The 24,567-nt window shown below is 40.8% G+C and overlaps 1 long non-coding RNA gene across 2 annotated transcripts in view; it reads left to right on the forward strand.

The window, feature by feature from the left end:
* The first annotated feature begins 3,964 nt into the window (after positions 1-3,964).
* LOC140693786 (uncharacterized) overlaps positions 3,965-24,567 on the forward strand; it is a 252,854-nt gene continuing 232,251 nt past the window's right edge. The window contains exons 1-6 of one of the 2 annotated variants that reach the window (XR_012069491.1): positions 3,965-4,214; positions 4,391-4,488; positions 5,440-5,569; positions 11,880-12,003; positions 18,675-18,881; positions 21,463-21,669. This is a non-coding gene — a long non-coding RNA (uncharacterized lncRNA). Of the gene's footprint in view, positions 4,215-4,390; positions 4,489-5,439; positions 5,570-11,879; positions 12,004-18,674; positions 18,882-21,462; positions 21,670-24,567 lie in introns of those variants that run through there. The other variant, XR_012069490.1, reaches the window with a different exon arrangement.

Raw genomic sequence — 24,567 nt, forward strand, 5'->3', positions numbered from 1 at the left:
TGAGAATAAAATTAATATATAAAATGATTTGTAATATACAAACAATGCACCGTTCTGAAGAAATTATGTCTATAGGTCAAAGCATTATTCTTATTTTTTTTTTATTCATTTTCAGATTTGGAGTCTTTTGATTGTAGGTGACAAAATCAATCTCCAATGTGTTTAAACAACAACCAAAAAATGGGGATGCATGGGATTTATTGGTTTCTGTAAATGAAAATCTCAGGTCTGAGGTCTGGCTTCAGTCAAGGAGAGATACTCTAGCCCAGATGATGTCAAGGGCTACTTTTGTCCTGTCTTCATTCTGTGTCCAAAGATGTCTCAGCATGTTGCTTCTAGGCATGCAGCATCCCAGATCATCCATCCAAACCAAGACAGGTCTCTTTTGGCAGCTTCCTCTCTTAATAGAGGAAGCTTATGGTTCACATGGGCACCAGTAAGTATCTCCTCACATAATAGTGGCTCTTCCTGGGTTATTTGCCAATTCTCCAATCATGTGCGAGGCCAATACTATGAGGGGTATTATTTGTCTTTAACCAACTGATATCTACTTCTGGTGCTTCAGAAAGAGTGGGTCAATCGAGGTTAAATCACAGGACTATAAACAAAATAGAGGTTACTTATCCTATAGCAAGTTCTGGGTCCTCTTCTAAGACTGGGGACAGAACCAGGACAGCAATTCTGTCCACTACTGAGTACTTTCAAATTTTCTTTAATGAACAAATGTTAAATTTATGATCAGAAAATGTGATAAATAAGAAGAAACTTGAGGAAGGAGAATGGAAAGCTTTCCTGTTTCTTAAGAAATAGTGAACCCATTAAGTGCTTGGAAGAAAAATGGAAATGTGTCAAGTTTGTAAAAGTTCTGAAATGAATTAGAATTGATTTTGCAGACCATGTAGGAGACAGTGCTATACAGTTAGTGTGTCTTTGGGCTCTTTGAGTATTTCAGTACTTTCACTGAATAGTTGCTTGATTTGGGGCAAATTGCATCATCTCCACGTGGCTCTATTTCCTCATCTGTAAAAGATATAATATTACCTTCCCCACAGGGTGATTGTGAGGATTTTGAAAAATAGATGTGTGCTGAAGCAATAGTAAGCATTTAAGGATTCTTAACTATTATGTTTACTTCATATATAATTAAAAAATTATTATGCAGACTTTTAAAAATGCATACTATTTAAATGGCCTTTATGTGCTGTACAAGAGAGGAAGGCTTAATATACCTTCTATAATACATTTTTCTCAGCCTTAACTAATTTTCACATTTAATCACACACACACCAAAAAGTTATTCCTTTCACAAGCATGAAGATTTAACTGTGAAGAAAAGGATGATGAAAGAGAGTAGAGGAGAAAATAAAATGCTTTCTCTACAAACTGATGGCTTAAAAACTAATAAAAACACCTTTTTAAGACTTTGGTCACCATATTCGTAGCTAATACTTACGCAGAGTTTTTCACATGCCTGCGGTAAATGTTCCAAATTTTTTCACAATTAGTAAATAATTGATTCATCACAATAGTCCTATGAATTGCTATTGTTATTCCCCCATTATATGGGTGAGGAGATTGAAGCCACAAGAGGTTAAGAAATTTGCACAAGGCCCCACAGCTAGCATCAGAGCTGGGATCCAGGTGCAGGAGTGTGGCTCCAGGAGGGGCTTGTAAACACTCCCTCTGCTCTCCCCTGCAGGTGCAAACCAGCCGCCCGCTGCTGTAAATAACATGATGTGGTTCACTTAGTCCTGAAATTCACATTCTTTGTAGCTTTCTCTCTGGGGCTGCCATCAGGAGCAGCCAGGGACACTGAGTACATGCTTCTGGACTATGACCAAGAAGGTAGATGGAAGGAAAACAGTTTAAAAATGGGATCTTTAATGCGCATTCTTCAGTGGCCAGAAAAAAACCTGCCTAGTGAGGAACTGAAACCCTATTAGCCACGTGCAAATTATGCTTCAGACACCCCCGCTGCCCTTGGGTCCACACAGTCAGAACTACAGTGGATCAGGGACATGAATCTTGTGCAAATGCAGGGAGTAGGAATACCTGCCATTTTAAGATCTCAAGGAGTATGAAAAGCATGTGAAGCTTTCATCAGCAGAGACCTGCTGTCACTTCTACTGTTTCCCTCAGGGCATGTCCACAGCTTCACTGGTTCTATTCAGAATGAAGACGACAGCTAGCACCTGCTGAACCCTGAATCAGTGATAGGTTCCCCCTTGAAAGGAAGCATATCCCCTTCATGGGTTACAACTAGTTCATAACATAAGTAATTCTACAGATGTAGAAGGGATACTTTCATTTGTTCTGCTATCACAGACTTCCCTCCAAAAGAACATGCCACCAGTTGCCCCATTTTGACCCATTAAAATATACTTAATAGGCTTTCTTCTTTAGTGCAGTTTTAGGTTTACAGAAAAATTCACAGAAAGTGGAGTTCCCATATATTCCCTATGCCCTGCACACAGCTGCTCCTGCTGCCAGCTTGTTACATTAGTGGATGCACTCATTCTTTTTGACATCTTCCATTCCTCCTCCACTAAAAATTAACATGCCTGATATTCACGTCTCTTATGGCATTTACGTGCGATTTATATCACTTCTCACGTTTATGTGAAGTTTACAACACATGCATGTTTTCTGTTTAAGCTGGATTGGGGGCAAGTTTTCTGTGTAAAAATACGATCATTAGTGAGTCTCATGCTGCTGGGTTTTTGGGTTGTCAGGTCCTGTTGACCATTGCTTCAGTTATTGGGATCATTGTCTACGGACTTTCAGTGTTCATTGTATTTTCTACAAAACTTCCCAAGAACCTGAGTGGAACAGACCCAATCCAAAAGTACCTGACTGTGCAGGTGGGCCACGCCCATCACTGCTTCCCTCATCAGTTTTATCATCTTCATGACCCTGAACGCCATATATGAGAAAGTGGCAGTCATGATGACTGACTCTGGTAAGCTCCTCCTGCAGCTGAGATAATTTCTACACAAGTTTTAGAACCAGGTCAAAACAGAGACTATCTTTTAGGAACTTGAATTGCAGTACATTACAGTCTTTAGTTAACTTCAACTGCAAACCTATTTTCTCTAGCCTATATGAGAAGTGAATTAGCTCCATTTTTGCATTAGTAAAAGGGACAAAGGACGCTTTAGAATGTCCAAGCTCTGTGTAAATATGTCAGTGTTTAATAATAATTTCAATTACATTAGATAATGTACCCTATTGTTGAAAGTAAATAGTCTATGTATTGCAAATAAGTGGAAGAGGGTCGTGGTTCCAGTGGCAGATTTGCTTGCGCGTTACGGAGAGGACAATTAATCACACTGTTATGTGTCTTCCCCCCATGCTGTTCCTGTTAGTGTAGCTCCATTCTCATCAGCTGCGGCTTCTATAATAAATGTTTCTTCTCTCTGGCTTGTATCCCACCCAGCGGCTTAGCGGCCTAAGTTAAGTGCTTCCCACACATTGCATGTGGCTGGGTGGTTCTCCCAGTGGTCTGCTCAGTGGTCATCTTCTGAAAATACTAAGACCAATTCAAATTCTGAACTAGGAGGATGATCGTTTTATGTTCCCCAAATGTTTCTAGCAAGTTGCCCCGTGTTTTGTTTGTCTTCTTCAATAGTCCTACCTTACTGCCGTTCAGGGAGACAAGAGAATTTTATTTAGCAGGATGTTGAGAAGTAGCTTTCTTTCAAATTACACCTGACAGAGGACAGTTCTTGACCATTGGATACTGTTGTGCTTATAAATTTTAAGGAACGGGTGACTTTTTTTTTTTTTTGCCTTGTGGGATATTGCGTTCTTAGTGGGAGAAACTCTTACAACATTGTGTACAGTTGGAATTAACATAGTGGATATGTTAAGAAATTCAAAACAGCTGATATGAAAACAGTGTGAATTGCATATATATATATATATATATGTATATATATATATATATACATATTTATTGTGTTAACTCATGTGTCCATGGCTTTGATTAGGGTCTCAAAGCCGTTCACAGTTTTACAGACTTACCTTTTCTTTATTCTAGCTGCAGAGCTCCCAAGGACCAGACTGACTATGAGAAAAACCCAGCCATGAAGGTGTTCTTGTTCCAGTTTGTCAACTACTACTCCTCGTGTTTCTACATCACATTCTTTAAGGGCAGATTTGTGACTTATCCGTGAGATCTGGTGTATTGGCTGTAAAAATACAGAAATGAAGAGGTGTGAATACAGCTTTGTGTTCTGACAGTCTAACCTGTTTCAGGTTTTCTCTTAGTTGCCCAAAGAAGAGTGTCTTTACTCTCTGATCCTTTGATTTTTTTAGGCATAAAATAATGACTTTATTTCATGTTAGAGCTATCTAAAATTTAAATGAGATTTTCTTTCTAATATTCCAGTGTGACCCAAGTGGCTGTCTCCTTGAACTGATGACACAGCTGACAATAATCATGGGAGGACAGTCCATCTGGAATAACATACAAGAGGTGTTGCTTCCGTGAGTACTCAGTCATGTGTTCTTGGGGTGAGAACGGCCCACCCACCCACATCATTTTCCTGCGTGGCCATCTCTAGAACAGGGGAGACTCTCTGCTTATTAAAGCTCTCCAGATAAGATGATCCAGCCAACAGTATAAACGTACCTGCTGTTTAATAATTATGTTTAAATGCCTTCCTTTTTATGTTTAACATAAATCCTCAAGTGCTATAGTCTCTGCTTATTAGCCCACCACTGGGGACTGACGGATCAGAGCCCATTGAGAGATGGCCCTTTTTGGGGCCATGAACTAAGTTTTCCCACAACTTCCTGCAAATTTCTCCTCCTTTTATATATGCATTTAAAAATCCATAACAGAAATTTGTTGAGTGCCTAGTATGTGCTAGTCACTGTATTTAATGTTGTATATATATGTATGTGTGCGTGTATCTGTGTACAATTTAATCACCCAAACAATCCTTATTCTTATCTTCCTTTTGCAAATGAAGATCCTGTGGCTTAAAGAGGGTAACTGATTTGCCCAAGCTCTCATTGCCAATAAGAGACCACTGTGGGACTCAGATGTAAGACCCTATCTCTCTGAATCCATGTTCTTCTAAGAACAGAGACTCCCTTGGGGTCCTAAGGCACAGGGTTACATAATGTTTTAAGAGACACTTGTCTAAAATAATAACAACAGAAGTTTTGACTTACTGTTCTCTTCCTAAAAATGAGAAAAGCAGATGTTAGCAAAGGTCACACTGTCTTTTTGATTTTCACATAAACCCAATCCCACATCAGAGTGGACAGTCCAGTGTTATCTGCAATTTCTGAACATTTCAAGGAGCTTACTGTATTCGCTTTCTGTTGCTGTTTTAACTAGTATCCCCAAATATCATGGTAGTAGGAAGAAAAAAGAAAAAGTCTCCTCTAAACAACACAAATATAACCTTGTATTTTTCTTGAACGCAGAAGCCTGCTGAAGTCAAAGTGTTGGCACGTCTGTTTCTGAAGGCCCCAGTGGAACCTGTATCTTTGACTTCTGTGGCTTCCAGAGGCCACCTGCGTCTCTTGGCCTGTGACCACTTTTCTCTATCTCAAGGTCAGCATGGTTGTGTGCCTCTGACCCTGATCCTGTGGTCACATCTCCTCTCCTCTCCCCCCTCTTCTGCCTCCTTCTTCCTCCTTTAACGGCCCTGGTGATTACACTGGGCCCACATCTATAATCCAGATGGTCTCTCTTAGAGTCGACTGGTTAGCAACCTTAACCACATCTGCAACCATAGGCCCCCTTTCCCAGGGAATCTGACCTCTTCCAATGTTCTGGGGATAAGGACATAGACATATTGTGGCGGAACATTTTTCTGCCTACCACACTAAACTTTTTAAGATAATTTCTGGCTTTGAGTTTCTGTTCTCATGAAACTGTTGATCTCTCTTCTGTCTTGCCTTCCACACCAGCATTCTGTTCCTGGCCAACGTAACTGCAGAGCTCGCCCCTCTCTGTGGTGTCCCCCAAAACCACTTACACAAGCAGATCTTACTGTTGTTTGGAGCATGGGGGAGAAACTCAAACAACTTGAATTTTGAAATAAAAAACCTCCATCATTTTAAAATCTTCCGTGTCACTATAAAAAATTTATTTTTTTTACTTCGTTTTTTAATTTTTAAACTATTTTAAACTTTGTAACTTTTTTAAACTTTACTTTTTTTCTTATCATCCTTCATTGTAGGCTCCAGAAACCTGCTATTCTGCCCACCGCATCTAAGTTCCCTTTCATTGTTTCTCCTCCCTTCCCTAACCTTCCTTCTCTCTCCCTTATTACCAAGTTTCTGTCCATTCTCTTTATAGGGCAGTTAAATTAATTATTCTTTCTTTCTTTCTTTCTTTCTTCCTTTCTTCCTTCCTTCCTTCCTTCCTTCCTTCCTTCCTTTCTTTCTTTCTTTCTTTCTCTTTCTTTCTTTCTTTCTTTCTTTCTTTCTTTCTTTCTTTCTTTCTTTCTTTCTTTCTTTCTTTCTTTCTTTCTTTCTTTCTATCTTTCTTTCTTTCTTTCTGTTTTTGCAGAGTGAACCCCTTTGCGTGTCAGTGTGTCCTTCCACATTTCTTCATAATGGCTTCAACTTTCAGCTTCAGTATGGATAACTGGGGTCTGTCTCGAAACAGGCATTTCCCTTGTCGCCCAGCTCACCACGCCCCTCAAAAAAAGATTCTGATCTTCGCTGTGAAATGAATCTTTTTTTCCCTACTGTGCAGTAGACAACCCTTGCCCTGAGCTCACAGTCAGATATTTCCAGAGAAGTAAAAGTAGGTCATGTGCAAATAATTGTCGGAGCCAGCCGAAAATCGATCACGTCCAGAAAACCTGTGCTGCAGGACTGAGAAAGAAAGACAAGACTAAAAGGTGGGGTTGAGAGGGTCTCACTCTAGCCCGCAAGACGCTAGGTCAAGAGTGGACGCCGAGTTTATTTCCAGCAGTTAATTTATATGATTTTAACCCATTAGCTCATACATTCCTGCATGTAGGCAAAGGTATTGTTTTAAGGCACATTAACAACGTGTACTAAAATCATTAACTTGTATATTGTTACAGACATCATTATTGTTTACAGTTCTCGTAAAACTAAGATTAAGAGTTCCTGGAACCAAGATGATAAACTAAGGCATTGTTCCTCTAAGCTAACATGACTCCTGTGCTATTATCTCAGGTGATTGTTCTTCAGGCTAAGATTACTAACTTGCATGCCGATTGCATCTCTCCTTCCAAAGGTCCTTAGTGACTTGATAGCTCAGGATGTTCCTTCAGGCCTTAATGCATCTGGCACATTCCTCAAAGGGGTGGCGGGACAGAGATTGTCCATGAGAGATCAACCTCAGAGCCTGATTCCCTGCACTGTGGGAGTTTAGGCCCAACCTCTGTGCTCGGCAGTCCTCAGGTCATGAGTGGCCCCCCACAAATAATACTACTTTTCTCTGTGAAAAGAAATACAGCAGATAGAGGAAATACTTAACTCAGATTACTCAAAAGCATTTCCTGAAGGAAATAAGTAAATTATTGAACACTAAATTTTGTTGAATCTGGTTATCCGTGAGCTATTTTTACCAATCAAGAAGGATATATTTCCTAAACTGGTACTGAGCAATTCATGTGAAATGAAACTTGCTCACATGAACTAGTTTAAAGTAAAGGATGCATTATAGTATCTGTGGTCTGTTTATACCTTTGCTTAAGTAAGCACACTGTTCTAGGTTCCAGTGAGCTGAACTTTGCCTCCATGTATTTCTACTATGGGTTAAAATATTTAGGGAATTTATTTTGAATTATGATTCCCTTTTTTGAAAACCAGGAATTCTGAATTGTAGCCAGGTTCTAGGGTGGCTAGTGTTTTCCTCACTGCCTCTTCTCTTTGTATAAGTGCAGTTTCCTTCTTAATTTTTCATATAAAATCCTAACATACCAAAGATCTATCAATTACTCTTGCTGCACCAAAACTATACACTTCCTCAAAAATACATAGGAAGAGAAAAGAAAACTTATCAAAATTAGCGACTATTTTCATGCTATTTAAATATGTCTAAAGGAACATAATGAAATGAATTTCACTATATCTCACCTGCCTCCACCCCCCCAATCCCATGTGGGGTTCTTGAGTAGGATTCTGGGAGCAAAAGAAGAAGGAGAGTGATGCCGTGATCCAGGCTCCCTCTGGGGCCTCCCCAGCACTTGGATCTGCACCTGGTATAAAGTAGGTCTCAGTCCGAGCCAGCTGAGTGAGTGAGTGACTCACAGGCATCGAATGCGTAAAATCAGTGAATTAACAGCATTCTTTGTAGGACTCAGAGAATAAGCTGAGTGCCCTGTGGCCTTCCCAGCCTCACATACTATTTTGATGTTGGGGTCATTTCTGGGAATGTTATTCTGTACTGGACAAAAGGCTAGTACAATTCCAGGGTTAAGCAACTTTCCTAGGGAAATTTTATGATAAAATATTAAGAAAAATAGTTAAATGCCCAAAATGACATAGCATTGTCCTTTGGTGTTTAGATAATGTATGGCTGTAATTTTCTTACTTTATATGTTTTCTACATTTTCCACTGTGTGTATGCACTACTATATAATAAGAAAAAGCAAATGTTTAAAAGAGAACATCTCTCTTCTCCAGATATGATTTGGTTAGAGGATGAGTCAGATACATATAATAAGAGAATCTTAAATACATGTGTCCATAATTCACTCTTTAAATTCAGGAACAGGAAACTCAGGAATGAAATAGATTAAGAGAATCAAAGATACTTGTATTCAAGATTAGCAAGTAGGGGTGTCCTCAACAGAAATGGTGATAATCTATAATTCAGGGATTAAATGTGATAATGAAAGTACAAAGACAACATGAAGTAGAAAATGCCACGTGGCAAGCACAGAGTAAAGGGCAATTTACTATGATTATGCCAATATGTGTGATCAATTCCCAAGCAAATGATTATGTAACCCCTGCTAGAGGGAGAAAGCTTCCAGCCTTGGCTGGAGAGTGGGGAGGATCCAGTGTCTGTATTTTTTAAAATGTCAAAAGGTGCTTCTCATGTGCAAATTGATATCCCTGCACGAGAACCTTAAACCAACAGAAAACCCAAAGACCGTTGACAATGATGGGTAGACGACAGCCCAAGCTTTTCTGCCACAGATGAGTGGTTCCACTCAGGAAGACTGAGCAAGAGGCTCAGGGTCTTAGCTAAGGACAAGCAAGTCGGGACTTCTAATATTACCTAATGCCATTGACGGGGGCGGGCAGTTCAGCACAAGAAGGGAGCGCCAGGTGAGTTAACATGGAAGTTTCATTCTGGATCCAAACTGTGATGGATTTGGGTCCCGGAGGTTAAAAGCCCTTCTTCCCTGGGGCATGGACCGGATTCCACAAGAGGCTGAGACAGGAAGTATGAGGCAGAGAAAAATTCCCGCAGGAGAATCCCGAGTCTGGGTGCCAGGGAGGGTGATGGACGAGCGTGGTCCCAGCGCCACCCGCACCGCAGGGCCCCGAGTGGCTGTGGAGCTGCGCGCCCCCGGCCGGACCTCAGACCTGCCTGCAGTGCTCTGGGCTGCGGCCTGGGGAGAGGCTTTAGCAGCAGGCTGGCCGCATCATTCTCGTAGGTGCCGCAGTGACCCCCAACCCTGTGGCCACGGTGATCCCAAGCCAAGGGTCTAAGTGACTTCAACCCTATTTACAGGTGACCACAGCCGGTTAGCCTGTGCTGCTCAAAAGGAAGATCCCACATGGGGTTTTGCTGTGTCAGGGTGGTTGCTGATACCTGGCATGCTTTGAATCGTTTCATCCTGACAGCACCCTGGGCAGTGGAAGTTTCATCTCTTAATTTTATTTCAACTTTTTCTGTTGAAAGTATAGTTGGTTTACAATATTGTGTTAATTCTTGGTGTACAGCATAGTGATATATATATATATATATATATTCCTTGTCATATACTTTTCCACTATAGGGTATTAAAAGTTATTGAGTGTAGTCTTGTTGTTTCAAACAAAAATTACTAAACAAAGTAACAAAGTAAGCAGACTAAACCTAGCCATGTATATGACACAGCTGAGTATATCTCAGGATTTAAATGTGGTTTTGATCTCCAGGATATCTTTATCAACTTTTCATATGTAAAGTGCCTATGGAACACTTCTCAGAAAAATGTTTTAAAAGCATAAGGTTTAGAGAATAAAGAAGGAAGATAATTATACTGAAAAGCAGATATCAAAAATATAGAAATGGGCATTTGTGATACAGTAATATCTGAAATATTGTAAGAACGTGTTGAATAAGAGGATCCAGTGGTGGGTCTACTAACTGCAACATTCTGCCATAGCAGTGAGTGTAAATCATCTTCTGAGATCTGCAACAATTGCATTTTGAATGTAAATAAAGTTAACTAACAAATAAGCCATGAACTGTGGAATCAGATTCAGAGTTATCTCGAGTCCCTATCCCCAGCACTTCCCAGAGCTCCCTGCTGTTCCCCTAATGTCATTGAAAGAAGTGGGGAAAGTTTGTGAAGCGAAGGGCATGTTCCATTGCAAAGAAATCTCAAAGCAAACCTGGGAGCATGGCCAGTGAAAGGTTAATGCTGAGATTAGAGGCTGTGGGAAACCAAGCAGAGGCAGCTCTTTACAAGTCACATCATATGCTCTGTGTGTGTCTACGTGTGTATGCATACAGACGTGTGGGCATGTATGATGTATACACCTGCCTTTCGTGAGAAGCCGCCTCACTGTCCAAATTTGAAATCCATCCAAACGTGCAGTGCAGTCAGCTGAAGCTCAGCCAGACGCTAAGTTGTCTGTTGTTGCTCTGTCTCTTCTGTTGAACTCCACGAGTAAACCACGCGCCAGCTGTTGCTTTCAGGGACAACAGCTCTGTAGGCTACAGGTCCATACCTTGTTTCACTCCCAACTCTGATTTCCTTTCAGGACAAATTGCCACTTGAAAAAGGGGGAAGCATTCCTTTGTCCCACAAGCCTCTGAGTGAGGAAAAAACATAACCTTAGAGACAGCTCTGTGGGACAGCATTCAGAAGGGGGCAGAGCACTGGGCTGCGAGTCAAGGCTGTGTTTCTTTCAAGCTCTGCACTGAATTTGAGGTGACATATCACTTCTTTGTCCCTTGATTTGTTCAGCTTATATTAGGGTTTTGGACCTGTTCTATCCAACGTTAGAGTATCACTTTTTTGCTCGGTGACCCTCCAGGGCTCTGCAATTCCTTCAAAGGGAAAAATGCCCACATCCTCATGGCAGCCTCTAAGGCTCCACCCCCAAAACCACCACTTATTTCCTATTCACTGTGGCCCACACCAGTCTCCATGCTGTCTGTCCAGCTTGAGGGACCTGCAGGCCTGTGATCACTGTTCCCTCTGCCCCTCCTCTGCCCACCCCTTTGCTTCCGTCTTTGCCTTATTCAAAGGTCACTGTCCCATCCCCACTCCTCCCTAGCACACATTCCTCGCCCTCCTTTATTTTCCTCCACAGCACTTATCACCAGCTCACAGACCCTGTATTACTTTCTTTTAATTATTTTCTCTGACGATTTTCAGACTGGAAAGGCCATGGTGGATAATAACAGAGAAATGGGGGTAAAAAAGACAAATGAGGGACGGCATCTTCTAAAAGCTAAAATGCCCACCTGAAAAGGAGGTAGGAGATAAAGTAGTAGTAGTCGTTACAATTTTGGTAAAACCAAGGCACGTAGTCAGGACTAGTTTTCACAATATTTGAGGGTAGGGAGGCAGCAATAAAAAGAAATTTATCCTGAAAACAAGAAATTAAATCCTTGGGACGATGATGTGTTCAGCTTGAGATGTCAGGAATACTTTTATGACCTTGGTCTGATAATATCCTGCCTTATTATTTGATCTGTTTGACAGCTGGGTCATGAATCTAATGGTGCCACAGTTTCGGGAGCAGAACAGACCACCCCACGATGGGAACGGTACAACCATCTGTATCCCATGGGCAAACTGGCGTTACTTTATGAATACCCTGAAATGAGTAAGTCATCAGTGGAGATTTCTGTGCTGTCGGTTATACTAGAATATGCTTTGGGTCTCAGAAGCATCGGTTACCGAGCCAAACAATGACCTAGCATACCGACACGGAGCCCACTTTTCTCCATTAGATGCAATTATGCAGTCAGGCTTTCAAATAGGGTGCCTGTGTGTATCTTTGTCAATATTTATGTTGTACAAAGCTGAATGTTTACTGCCAAGGAATGAAATGGAATACTCATTCAGATACGTCTCCAACATTGATTCTCAAATCCTTCTGGTCATGTCGTCTAAGGATGAACTCAGAACCGTTACTAGATATGACTCAGCTCGGGCTGTAGCCCTTGTGGCACAGCTGTTGGCTGATATCCTTCTAAACAGAGTCATGTGAGCCAGCCAGCCGGTGCAGAAAGCCCGCAAGAGCATCCTGCCTCATGGCAGCAAGGTTCACAGGGTCACCCCTTCCACATCTCACACCTACCTTTGATATTGTTCCTATTTCTTCTGGCCGATGGTTTCTGCCTGATTCCTTGAGTGACCTCATGGCACATCACTGGCTTGAATTCAGAATGAATTTGCTGATCTGGAGTATCGGTAGAACACAGATCTCCTCCTTCTCCAATGTCTTTGTCCATTTCTGTACATTTGCTTGGGCTCTGTTTCTCTTTGGTTGAACTTGGTTTTGAGCTCTCAGTTGCCTTTTAATTGTTGCATCTCAAAATAGATTTCCATAGGAAACGTTATCTTTTCTATTATGCATGGCGCACTTTTATCTGCTAGAAGGCTGATGATGTGCACGTTTTGTATCTGAGCCCTTTCAGCTCACCACTGCCTTGAAGTAGTTTTATTTTTTTTTTAAGCATAGGAGACAGGAAAAGATTTTTGTTAATAGGCTTCGCATTTATGCTTGCAGATTCACGTCTGCAAAGGCACCACTTTGTGCTTCCTGTTTATAAGTCTACAGATAGAGGGAGTTTTCTTTTTCCTAAATTACATTCTATATATAAAATAATTGCTTTTAAAAATATACATTATACATAGAAACACATCTGGTTCCCTCGGTGAATGAAAGGTCACCTTGTGGCATCTTCAGTCAGCTATGCTTTGTGATCTGGTGTCTGATTTGAGTTTCATCTTTGCTTTTGTTGTGTTTAGTGACCAGGTGCCATTAAGGGTGCAGCTTCTGTCCCTGGTGTAGAAATTATGTTCGTTTATTCTTCTTATTTTCAAAAGGACTTTAAGCCAATGACCTGTTAATCCAAAATGAGTAATAATGGTAAATATGTCTTATTGGGGCTATTATCAGCATTAATAATAACAACAACATTCTGGGGGCAGCATATCATTTGGTATTTTAACACACACAAAAAAAGCCTTGGAAAAAAGTTATTGTTCTACTTAAGTCAAATAAAGTTCATGAAAGGAAAAGTTGTATGCTTTTGGGAAAAATTGATAGGGCTTTTAGAACTTTATAGTCTAATTAAAATACAAATTAAATAATTCAGCCTAACTCTACCCTACAAAACAGGGTGGAGTAACAGCTATTCTAGAGAGATTGTTCAGATTTATTCGTTTTCGTATTATCTAAAAAATCCCTGACTAATTAGATAATTCAATCCATTTCTGAAAGTAGGCCGTCTGTTATTCTGTATTCAATGCTGGAGTGAAACTTATTTTGGGTTCTTTTCGTTCATGGGAGATAGAATTTCCTAGTGCTTTTGAAATATTTTTGTTCTTCTAAAATAAAGTGCCTTTGGTGGTGATCTCCTGACCTCAGTTTCCTCCTCCCAGTTTTCCTCGTGATCATTAATGACACCCCACCTGCCTTTTTAGTTACACCTCTTAGATGCTGAAGGGGAAGAGCTTGTGACAGATGACCCTGGAGCCCTTTACCTGTGCTTCATTAGGCCTCGCTCTCAGCCACCAACACTAGTCTCCTTCGCCTGAAGTACTTTTATCTGTTTTTCTGCCAGGAAGGACACTTGCCATGCCTTGGCAGGGACCCCTCCACTTTTTAGAGATTTTCTACTCTCCTTTCTAGGCATGAATTGCACTTGATTCTTGTCTTGATGGTGCGTGATCGTGTCCGTGTGCATTGTGCTCCCTGGCTGCACTGATCCTGTCAGAGGCAGTAGTCAGGCTTTTCATCTTCCCGTCCATGTCTGGAGCACCACAGCCTGGACCCTGGTTCTCATACGTGTTTAAGTGACTTGAGCTTGGATTTTCAGCACACTCACATAAAACTGTTAGATGAGGTGGCGGTAACATTGCCCCCAATGCCCCCACAAGGTTCTATATGACATATGGTTTTCTCTGAGTGAAATTTCTCTTTTATTTGTTTTATTGAATTCCCCACTGTCCTTTGAGATTATTAGAGTAACTCTGAGTTGTTTACCACAATAGCTCTCCCCCCACCAGCGAATGATCCTGCTGCCTGAGAACTCAGACATGGGACATAAGAGAAATAATCTATTAGTCTTAAAATCTGGAAGCCATAAGATACCGTTTTGTACTTAGAGCACCCACAGCACAAACACCAGTCTCTCAAGAATTTGACGCTGCCTTCCCAGAGGGCGGGTGCCATAAGTGAAATGCTGTGAGGGATTAAGTGAGAGCTTTTCGTCTCTGGTACTGCCTTTTCCACCCTTGCTGTGTTAACTTGATCTTCCCTTCATATATTATGTTCTCCATTTAATTTACTGCATTTAATATCAGTTGCTCTTCAACATCTCCTTTCACCCGCCCCCTCCATTCCCTCTCTCTCCAGTGCTCTCCCACCCACGCCTATCCTGCGCTCTCCAGGACCAGGCCTGTCTCCCCCACACCCTCACCTCTGTTCCGTCTGCCCAACACCTGCACTGACATTTCCTTAACTCCGAAGAATGAACTTTCCAAAATGGCAGCTGAGTAACTGGGGGGAATTGTAGACCTCTCATCTCTTTACTGATTCATTTATTTACCCAACCAACAGACATTGAGCACTGCTATGCCAAACACTGTATCAACTGCTGGGGAGACCAAGACAGGTAAGACGTGGTGTCTGCACTCCCCAGGCCAGGCGAGGCATGGCGAGTAGTTGATGGATTGCTAAACAGGTGAACACAAATTGGACTTCCTAGAGCTGGAAATATTTGAACTGAATCCTGAAAGGTGAAAGGAATTTAGCTCTCTATTTTGTGGTAGAGGGAGTGGACACTTCATGCAGAGAGGAAGAGACATATAAGAGTACATGGCATGAAGCGGCTTGGCCAGACTGAAGAACAACAAGTAGGGCTAGAACAAAGGATCCATAGGTGGGAATATCAGGTGCAGAAGGCCTCTGTCACAATGGGCCTTGTGTGCTTATACTTCAATGTATCCTTAAGGAAACAGGGATATATTGGAATATTTGTAAGTAAGAAAATTGCATAATGTTTATGTTGCAGAATATCTGGTTATTCTGGAAGCAGAATGGAAGATACTATTTTTTGGGGGAGGCCCATATTTTGGGGGGAAAGGATTTTTCGGGGACCACCCCAGGTAACCCAGACAACAAGTGGCACACGCCTGCAGAGAGGCCTTGGGCAGAAGGAGAGAGACATGGGCGGCAGAAGTGGTGACTGCTGCAGGGGGGACTGCAGGGCTGGGGCGGCAGGCCACAGAGATGCTAGGGTGACTTTCCAGTGACCCATCCGTGGAGCGGATCTGCAGGGGGAGTGTAAGGGGAGGAGCTGGTTTCGAGGAGATGGTTCTGTGTGTGGCATTTTCAGTGCGAAGTGTCTACAGGACATCTGAGGGGTGATGTCCATTGTTAAGCTGGATTCACCAGTCAGGAACTCAGAGGAGCTGTGGGTGAGGCCGTGGGGGCGATTCAGTCCTACCCGGCAGAGGACTGAAGACGAGGCCCTGGGGAAAGTGCCATGTACATGGCAAATGGGAGGAGAGAAATCCACCAAGAGAGAGAAGAATAGCAGAGCAGTTGAGAGAAAACTAGATGAGGCAACACAGAGAAGGCTGTAACCTTGCTAAAGAGTGATTTGAACACTGACTAAAAGGAGTATAGTGAGAAAGAGTGGTGTGTGGGGCAAAAAAACAAGGGCTAAAGCCCACCTTTAATTGTCTAAACTGAGGAAAAGGTGGAGGAGGACTACACTTAGGTAGCCTTTATAAAACAGATCTGTTTGTATCTGAGTATGTGCATATGTGCACACACACCTTTCTGCCTGGGCTTTTAAAATTTATTTAAGTAAAACAAAAATTAAGGGGGGAAAATATTCCACTGAGAGGAAAATATTTGTCCATGGCAAAAGCTACCTGGTAATCAAATAAACAGGAGCTGAAAATGCCCACTGGTTTGAAACACGCAGCCACCGGCAGTGCAACTCCTGTCTCAGTGCCGCGGTGAGGGCCGTGGGGGATGCAGGGCTCTGAGCCCTGGAGGAGTCATCAGCGCAGGCACTTCTCCAAGAAACTGGACTTTAAATGGAAGAAGAAAGTATAGAAAGTATCAGAGAGCAATACAGGGCCGTGAGAGAGGGTTGGGCGAGGGTCAGTTTTGTTTTACAGGGGGCGTTTCTGGCCTTGCTGAGTTGCTAGGCCTTTGCTCTTGTTGGTCTTTGTTCCAAAAGCTTTTTAGAAAGTTCTTCTCGCTTGAATATCTGAATAGATTAAATCATGTTGGGTTATTTCTAGTGTTTTATTTTTTAATTAAAAAATTATCTGGAATTTATTTTAATGTCAAAAGTGAGGACAATGTACCAGGCCTTCTAATGATTTAGCAAATTACACCAGTACTTGAATCCACTGATTTTAAGTGTCAGTTTTATAATATTACTAAAATCTCTTAAATATCCACGTCTATTCTTGAAATGTGTTCTATTTCATTCATACTCTCAGTGCACTATTTCTATACTGTTTCCATGACCATAGATTAATATCTCCTACAGTTGGTCCTATTTTATCCTTTTCCAGAATGTCCCTAATACTACAATTTCAAACATCCCTCCTCATTATTTTATTTGTACATTTGTGTATATTTCTGGAAGAAATTTAGGATCACCTTTCAGAATTTTTTCTTAAATCCATTCGGGATTATTAACTAAATTTGCATTCAGATACTAGATTGATTTTGGAGAAAAAATGTTTTATGTTCCCCAAATTTGAATCTGTCAACTGAAGAGGGTGGTGCATTCTACTGTTCATTCAATCATCATTTTTTTCTTTTTTAACGTCATTTATCAGAATCATTTTAACATTTTTCATTAATTTATTTCTGAATAGCCTGTGCCTTTGTTGTCATTATAAATGATATCTTTTCTGGATTTGAACTGGGATGATTGCTAATGAAGTCTTAATTTCTAGTTTCTCTTGAATAAGAAGGGGATCTGACAGTGTGGGGGCTCTCTTTCCAATATGGTGACTGTGAGCAGTGCTTTTCATTAGGATGTCCACTTGCCAATTTGCCAGTGGCTGCACCCACTCCCCACATTTCTGCTACTAACCTGCCACCTGTAGGCAGATGAGTTCATGTAGGGTTAGGTGGGTTTTGGACACAGATACTGACATCACTGCTGCCACGTTGCTGACACTCTGGCATCACTAACTCTGGTTCTTGCTCTCTGACCTCCCTGAATATGACAGCTCCTTTTGGGCTGTGGACATGAGGCATCTTTCCAGCACTGTCGGCTTTTCTGCAACACACCCCTGCCTCTCAGGTCACAAGCAAATGTCAGCTCCTCCTACCCATCCACCCCATCCACGGTCTTGCCGTTCCTGGCCAGAGTGGTCCCTATCCCTTGACTGAGCAGTAACACTAAAGGGACTACAAACTTGCCTCTCATCCACTGTCTTAGTTACATACCTGTGCTAGTTTAATTAAAAGTCTGTCAGTTAGGGTCTAAAAGTCTTATAGATCTCTGGCCTTATCATTTCTAACTGCTCCCCCACCCCATGGAAGAGCTTATGCAGATCTCTGCTGCCCCATCTGTAGCAATGCCCTGTAAACTACAGACAGAGAGAAAAGAACTTCTAAGCCACCACCATAGCTTTGACTTCCTGTGACCACACAGACCATAGAAATATCAAGATAAAAATTCATGCAGAAGGATATTTTGCTTTGGAAGACACTTTAATTGCATACCTTTCTGTGACTTGTAATAACTTCATAGACACTCTGAATGTGCTGCACTCACCTTCCCAGACTCAAGGGAGCTTGCTCACTTGCCTGTTTTCAGTGCATTTCCTCCAACATTCTCTATGCAGAGCTTTCCCAAAAGTACATTCCTTATTCCTATTTAAATTCTTATATACAACCACAATATTCTTTTTCTTAATCCTCAATGACAAATCATCTTCCAAGATTGTATTATTTCAACACTGAGAGTGAATAATATGCTTCAAGATTCCCAAGTTTATTACGAGCAAACAACTATGGTTGGTTGAAGATTTTTAAGTATGTTATTCCTACTAAGGGTATATACGTGAAAGAAACAGGTTGTAATGAGTCTTCTTCCGAGAGATTTTTTATTTGCCTTTTGTTTGGATTCTTTCACTGTTGAACATTATTATTACCATGAATGTCTTTTCTCTTTGGAATTTAGTTCACCATTTGCCCCTCTCTCTTTACTGGAGTAGAGGAATTGTTGTTGTCCTTCCATCCATCCACCACTCCATGTTGTGTGTCCATTCCTTCAACAGGTATTCAGTTTGGGTTCACCACCTTATCTGTGGCCTCTTTCCATTGGCCCCTCTGTTGGCTCTGGAGAACAATATATTGCAAATCAGAGTGGGTATGTGGAAACTTGACTACCCAGTATAGACGCATGGTGCCAGAAAAAGCCCAGGACATCACAGCGTGGCAGCCCACCATACAAGGAACAGCAATTCTGGCTGTGGTGAACCAATGTGAGTAAAATGGCTTCATGGGCTGAAGACTTTGAAAAGTCCAAACGTGTATTGGCATTGCTTCCTAAGGAATCCAGTGTTGGGTATTGTTTAATATGAGAGGGAGATGCTAACACTATCATCGTTATAAACAACATATTTATTGTAAATGTAATTGTTATTATTTTAATATATTTTCTTTATAATTATTATTTGTGACTTACAAGAGATCTTACAGAGGCAGTTGTTAAGAAGCATGGCCATTATACTGTTGCTGAAGTGTTAATTCAGTAGAAGCATGATAATAATATTAATAAGTATTCACTCGTTTGATCCTCACATGGCTCTAAAGGTTACCCAGCAGTGCTTGTATAATGGAGATAGAAATCCATCCGTTTAAGAGTTTGTAGAAACTAAAATAAGAGCAGTCATTCCACCGTATTTTACCATATATTCCAGACTATCAGTTTAAAGTAGGAACTACCTGATGAGGCCATACAAACCCTTTGTGCATCCCCAAACATTAATTACATTCCTGGACCCCTGGGGCAGAAGTTCTTCCAGAAGGTGGTCCCATCTCTCCTCCCCACCGCACTCTTGGCCTTTGCTACCCACTGTTGGTCATTAGCTAAGCATCCTCATGTCCTGCATGTGTCTGAGCTGTGAGGAAACAGAACTCAGCTGTTTACAAACTGTAATGACTATGACCAGTCTGAACAGCCTCTCTCCTTCCCTGCCCACACCTCCACAGAGCAACGGGGGGCTCACAACCACAGCGATTTCCATGCCAGCCCATCAGGGAACCTTCTTCCCTAGAAATATTCTTACAACCAGGGCTGTTTCCTCCCTTACTTCACTGCCAGTTTCACTCCCAGGTTACAGTCCCCAACAAAAGGCTATCCCAGTTTGAATAACTTAATCAAGTCATATTTACGCTAAGTCCCTGGCACTTTCCCATGAGCACTCATAGAAACAGAACAGGGCCTGGAAGTGGCTGTGGGCCAGGTTCCTGGGTGAGGGGACTTGCTGGGCCCTTCAGGTTCTGTAGTCTGGCCCGAGCTTAGCTCCCAGCACGGCGTCTTCCCATCTGCATGATTTCGGGCAAGGCTTCAACACTTCAGAGCTTCATTTTATCCCTGCTTCATTTTTTAAGACTGTTATGCAGCAAAAAGTGTGCTTAGGGAACTCAGTGAGTCAATGAATGGATGTCACATAAGATGGTCCTCAGGGAAAGGGAATGTTAGTTATCTTCATTATTCACCATTGATAAAATTGGCTTCACAGACTTGGCCAGGTATCACAGCTACAGGCACAAGAATTTGACAATGTGTCACTGTGGATCATAGTCACTATTTTACACAGTAAAACAGCTGTCTGAGACCACCCAGCTGTCAGCCCACCAGACTCCCCACCCCAAGAGCCCTGAATTTATCTGATTTGCTTGCTACCATTACTTTTTGGAGAAAGTTGGCAAATCACACACAGTCAGTGACTGCTAGGTTATGTCCATTCCCATTCACTCAAGTTGCCCCATTTTCAGTATCCACTGTGCTGCAAAACATAGACTAATATTCAGAATAGGACAGCAAGGCCTTTCCCGATCCACAGTCAGAGAAGCATGAATTTGTCATGTTTAATATGGCATATGACACTAAGCAAGGCAGGAAAACAGGCTCCTGTGCTTTAGGGAAATTTTTAGTAATGATGTTTGAAACTAAAAGTGTTTTTGTTTGACCTTCAGCTAATCAGAAAATTCAATTGACTCCTATTACCCATTCCTCTGGTGTCATGGTTTGATTGTATTAGGCACTTTTTCCTCATCTCCCCAGTATGACTTTGCTCCATCAGCACAGATGGAGTGTCTCCAAGGCTGCTCCGTGTGCATGGGTGTGTGTGTGCACACATGTGCCCCCACTGATTGGTGCCACTGATTCATATCCAGGGGTTGTTCTGTCTTATAACTCAGGCATTGCTTCATTATATCCTACAAAACTGCTTTTAGATCATTGATTGAACTATAGACAATCCTCTTGCCCACATTAGGAAGTGACATCTTCCAAGACACAGGTCCTGTGTGTTTGTATTTATGTATAAGTAAGAATTAAATATGCATGTCATCCCCTCACATATTTAATTTGTGCCTTCCCAATTGAATGTGCACAGTAAGGGCTAACTTACCATAACAGGAGAACTTGTAGGAAGAAAGAAGAAGGAATTGGCCACAAGGGAGAAGACAGGACATCAAGCAGGAGTTTGGTATAAAATCATTTACTCTAAAGCTGCTCTGGCTCAATAAATAAGTGGAATTGGCATTGTTGTATCATGCCAGAGCATCTGGTATTGAAGACCGATTTTAATTTATTTTGATATAACTGGAAAATTGTGTTGGAACAACATGGGAAATGAAACACACTGCATCTATCTGTACTCCTGAAGTGTGTCTCACAGCTACTCAGTTTTGAGGAAAATAATCTTGTCTGGAGACAATACAATTATTTTCATTGTTGAAATTTTTCTAGCTTCCAGAAGCACATCTGCAGGTGATTCTGTAAAAGTCTAGAGTTGATTTAAATAGCAGGAAATTTTTGCCTTTTGAAATCAGGAGAAGTGAAATAATTTTGCCTACCACCACCACCACCAACAACACCACCACCAGGCAAGCACGTGTACACCCAGAAAGATTTCACATCAGACGGAATGGCAAAGCTGAGTCTGTTACCGAGGCCAAAGTTGTTCTGCTCGCTGCACAACAGTGACAAAAAAATAAATCAGGAGACAATGTTTTGGAGCAAGGTATAGTAACTTTATTCAGAAAGCTGGCAGACCAAGAAGATGGGGGACTAATGTCCTGGAGAATCATCTTGCCCAAGTCAGAATTCAGGCCCCTTTTAAGCTGAAAAGGGGAGGGGGTGTGGTTGGCTGTGCAAACTTCTTGCTGCAGGCATTCTTTGTTCTTGCAGTCATCCATGTGGGTCAGGCTGTGGTGTCCCTTTAAACCTCCAACAAAACAAAGGTTATTCTCTATTTTACAAATTGCCATCCGTGCATAAGTGCAGAAGTGCTAACATCATTAAAGGTCAGAGCCCCGAGAATTGGCTTTCCTGTAGGTTTTAGGCTAAAGGCTAAAGTTGTTTTACAAAAGGTGCAGAGCCAGCAAGATTAAGCCTGGAAAACAGGGCACAGTGCTTCAAACTAAAGGAACAGATCCAATGTGGCGTCAGATTTGTTCTCTATTACAGTTCGAGTTAGGGGAAATTTTGCAGTAGAAAATTCCATCAGTTTTTTTTCTTGCTTTACCTGACATCTTGTTTGTTGGCTTATGGTCTCATGGTGTCTAAACCGTATGTTCAGATGAATACTATTAAAATCATATGGTGCAGAAAATATATCTGTTTTGCTTCAAAAAATGAAACATTTAGCTTTGTTTATTCCCATAGAATTTGGATTGAATCATTTCTCGACTTTCTTCTTCCTTCAAACCAGTATTTTATTGGAGGGTTTAAAGCCCAAATTGAAGAGTTTTGCAGGAAAATATACACAAAATGTTATGATAACTCACAGAGAAAAAAATGTGATAATGAGTGTGTATATATCCATGAATGACTGAAAAATTGTGCTGAACACTGGAATTTGACACAACATTGTAAAATGATTATAAATCAATAAAAAATGTTTTAAAAAAAGAATTTTGGAGAAGACTCATGTAATTCATAATAGCTTTACATCCGAATTTAAGGGTGATCCATATTTATACTTTTAATCAAGGAACACAATAAACTTTCTTAGTCGATCATTTATGGCGTTTTTAACTTTGTCCATGTAATCTTTTGGAAGTTGAGAGGCTTAGACACCTGATCTAACAAAACAGGAATCATTGCTTGACTCTGTGAATGAAAGAATCCCAGTATAGTTTCCTGCAATTATATTTTATTAAAAATAATAAGGAATTCTTACTCTCTAATAAAGCAACAGACAGAAGAACATACTGAGTTTTTAAAATCAGACTATGGATTAACTTATCTAAACAAGTCAAGATAGTTTAGGGAAAAAAGTATGAACTTGAAGGAAAATACATATTGTGTAATTAATATCCTACTTTTAAGAAGCAAATGATAAAAAAAACCCAAAAATTTAATCATTTATCTAGATAGTAGTTATATAAAGCCAACTTATTTTCATAAGTTACATAAATAAAAGGGCTATCAAAATCTACATTATTAAAGATTAAATTATACCAAATAGATCACCAAGGTTGATTGATTTTCATGTTATTAATAATTTTTGAAAATATAACTTACATATAACATATCCAAGCAGCCCTTCAGTTATCCACAGTACCCTAGTCTACAGTTATTCTTACTGTACTTTAAACAAGTAATAGGCAAGGTTCAGGCCCTTGCTTTTGAACTGCCACTGGAATTCTGGATATTCTCTTAGGTTAAAGACCAAAAGCAAAGTAAGAATTCTGGTTTAAAGCAGTTGCTCAAAGACTTCAAAACATTCACTATCTATATCCAGGTACAGGAAAGAATTAAGTTTTCTGAACATTAAAATAAAGAAATCTTCTGCTGAAAACTAAATTCTGTCATATATGCTGACCATAACTATACAGGCTCTAAATTAATGCTCCCTTTACTGTTTTCCTACCAACATAGATCATTATAATTGCTTTCAAGTTCCATTTATGCTAGATGAACGAACGCCTCTCCACATGCTCAATTCTGATAGTTGTGTGTGAAAGCCGTCAATCACCTAGCTTGTTGGGAACACACAGTTTCTTTTCAGTGGGAAAATACATGACATAAATATATATGGGGAGGTACTAGCTCCAACTCGGTTTTACAGAGAAAAGTGCCTGTACTTGAAACTGACACTAAGAAGCATACTGAGAAATCACATTAAGTGTTTCTATGGCTCCTCAATCCCTTTATGCTACATTAATGAACGCGTCTCCACATGCTCAATTCTGAGAGTTGAATGTGCGTGTCATCGGTCAATGACCTATCTTGATGTGAACACACAGTTTCTTTAGAGTTTGGAACTAAACTACATATATATATATATGGATAGGTAGTAGCTCCAACACGGTTTTACATTGAAAACTGCATGAACTTCAAACCGGCACTAGAAAACATACTTACAAATCGCAGTAAGTGTTTCTAAAGTTACAAAATCCATTTATGCTACATCAACGAACGCCTCTACACATGTTCAATTCTGAGATTTGAATGTGTGTGAAAGGCATCAAACAACTAGCTTGTTGGGAAAATACAGTTTCTTTTCTATTGTAAACTACACGATATCTATATGGTGAGATACTAGCACCAACCTGGTTTTACAGAGGAAATTGCATGAAATTCAAACCGGACCTAGGAAAAATAATGAGAAACCAGACTAAGTGTTTCTACTGCAACCCATTGCCCTCATCCTAGATGAATGAACGCCTCTCTCCATGCTCAGTTCTGAGAGTTGAATGTGTGCAAAAGCCATCAATCAGTTAGCTTGTAGGGAACACACAGTTTCTTTTGAGTGGGGAAAAACAATACATACATATATATAGGAGGTAATATTTCCAAGTCGACTTTACAGTGAAAACTGTATGAAATTCAAACCAGCACTAGGAACGAAACTGAGAAACCAGAGTAAGTGTTTCTAATGCAACCCATTCCCTTTATGCTAGATGAATGAACGTATCTTAAAATGCTCT

Source organism: Vicugna pacos, unplaced genomic scaffold, assembly GCF_048564905.1.
Source record: "Vicugna pacos unplaced genomic scaffold, VicPac4 scaffold_20, whole genome shotgun sequence".
NCBI lineage: Eukaryota > Metazoa > Chordata > Mammalia > Artiodactyla > Camelidae > Vicugna > Vicugna pacos.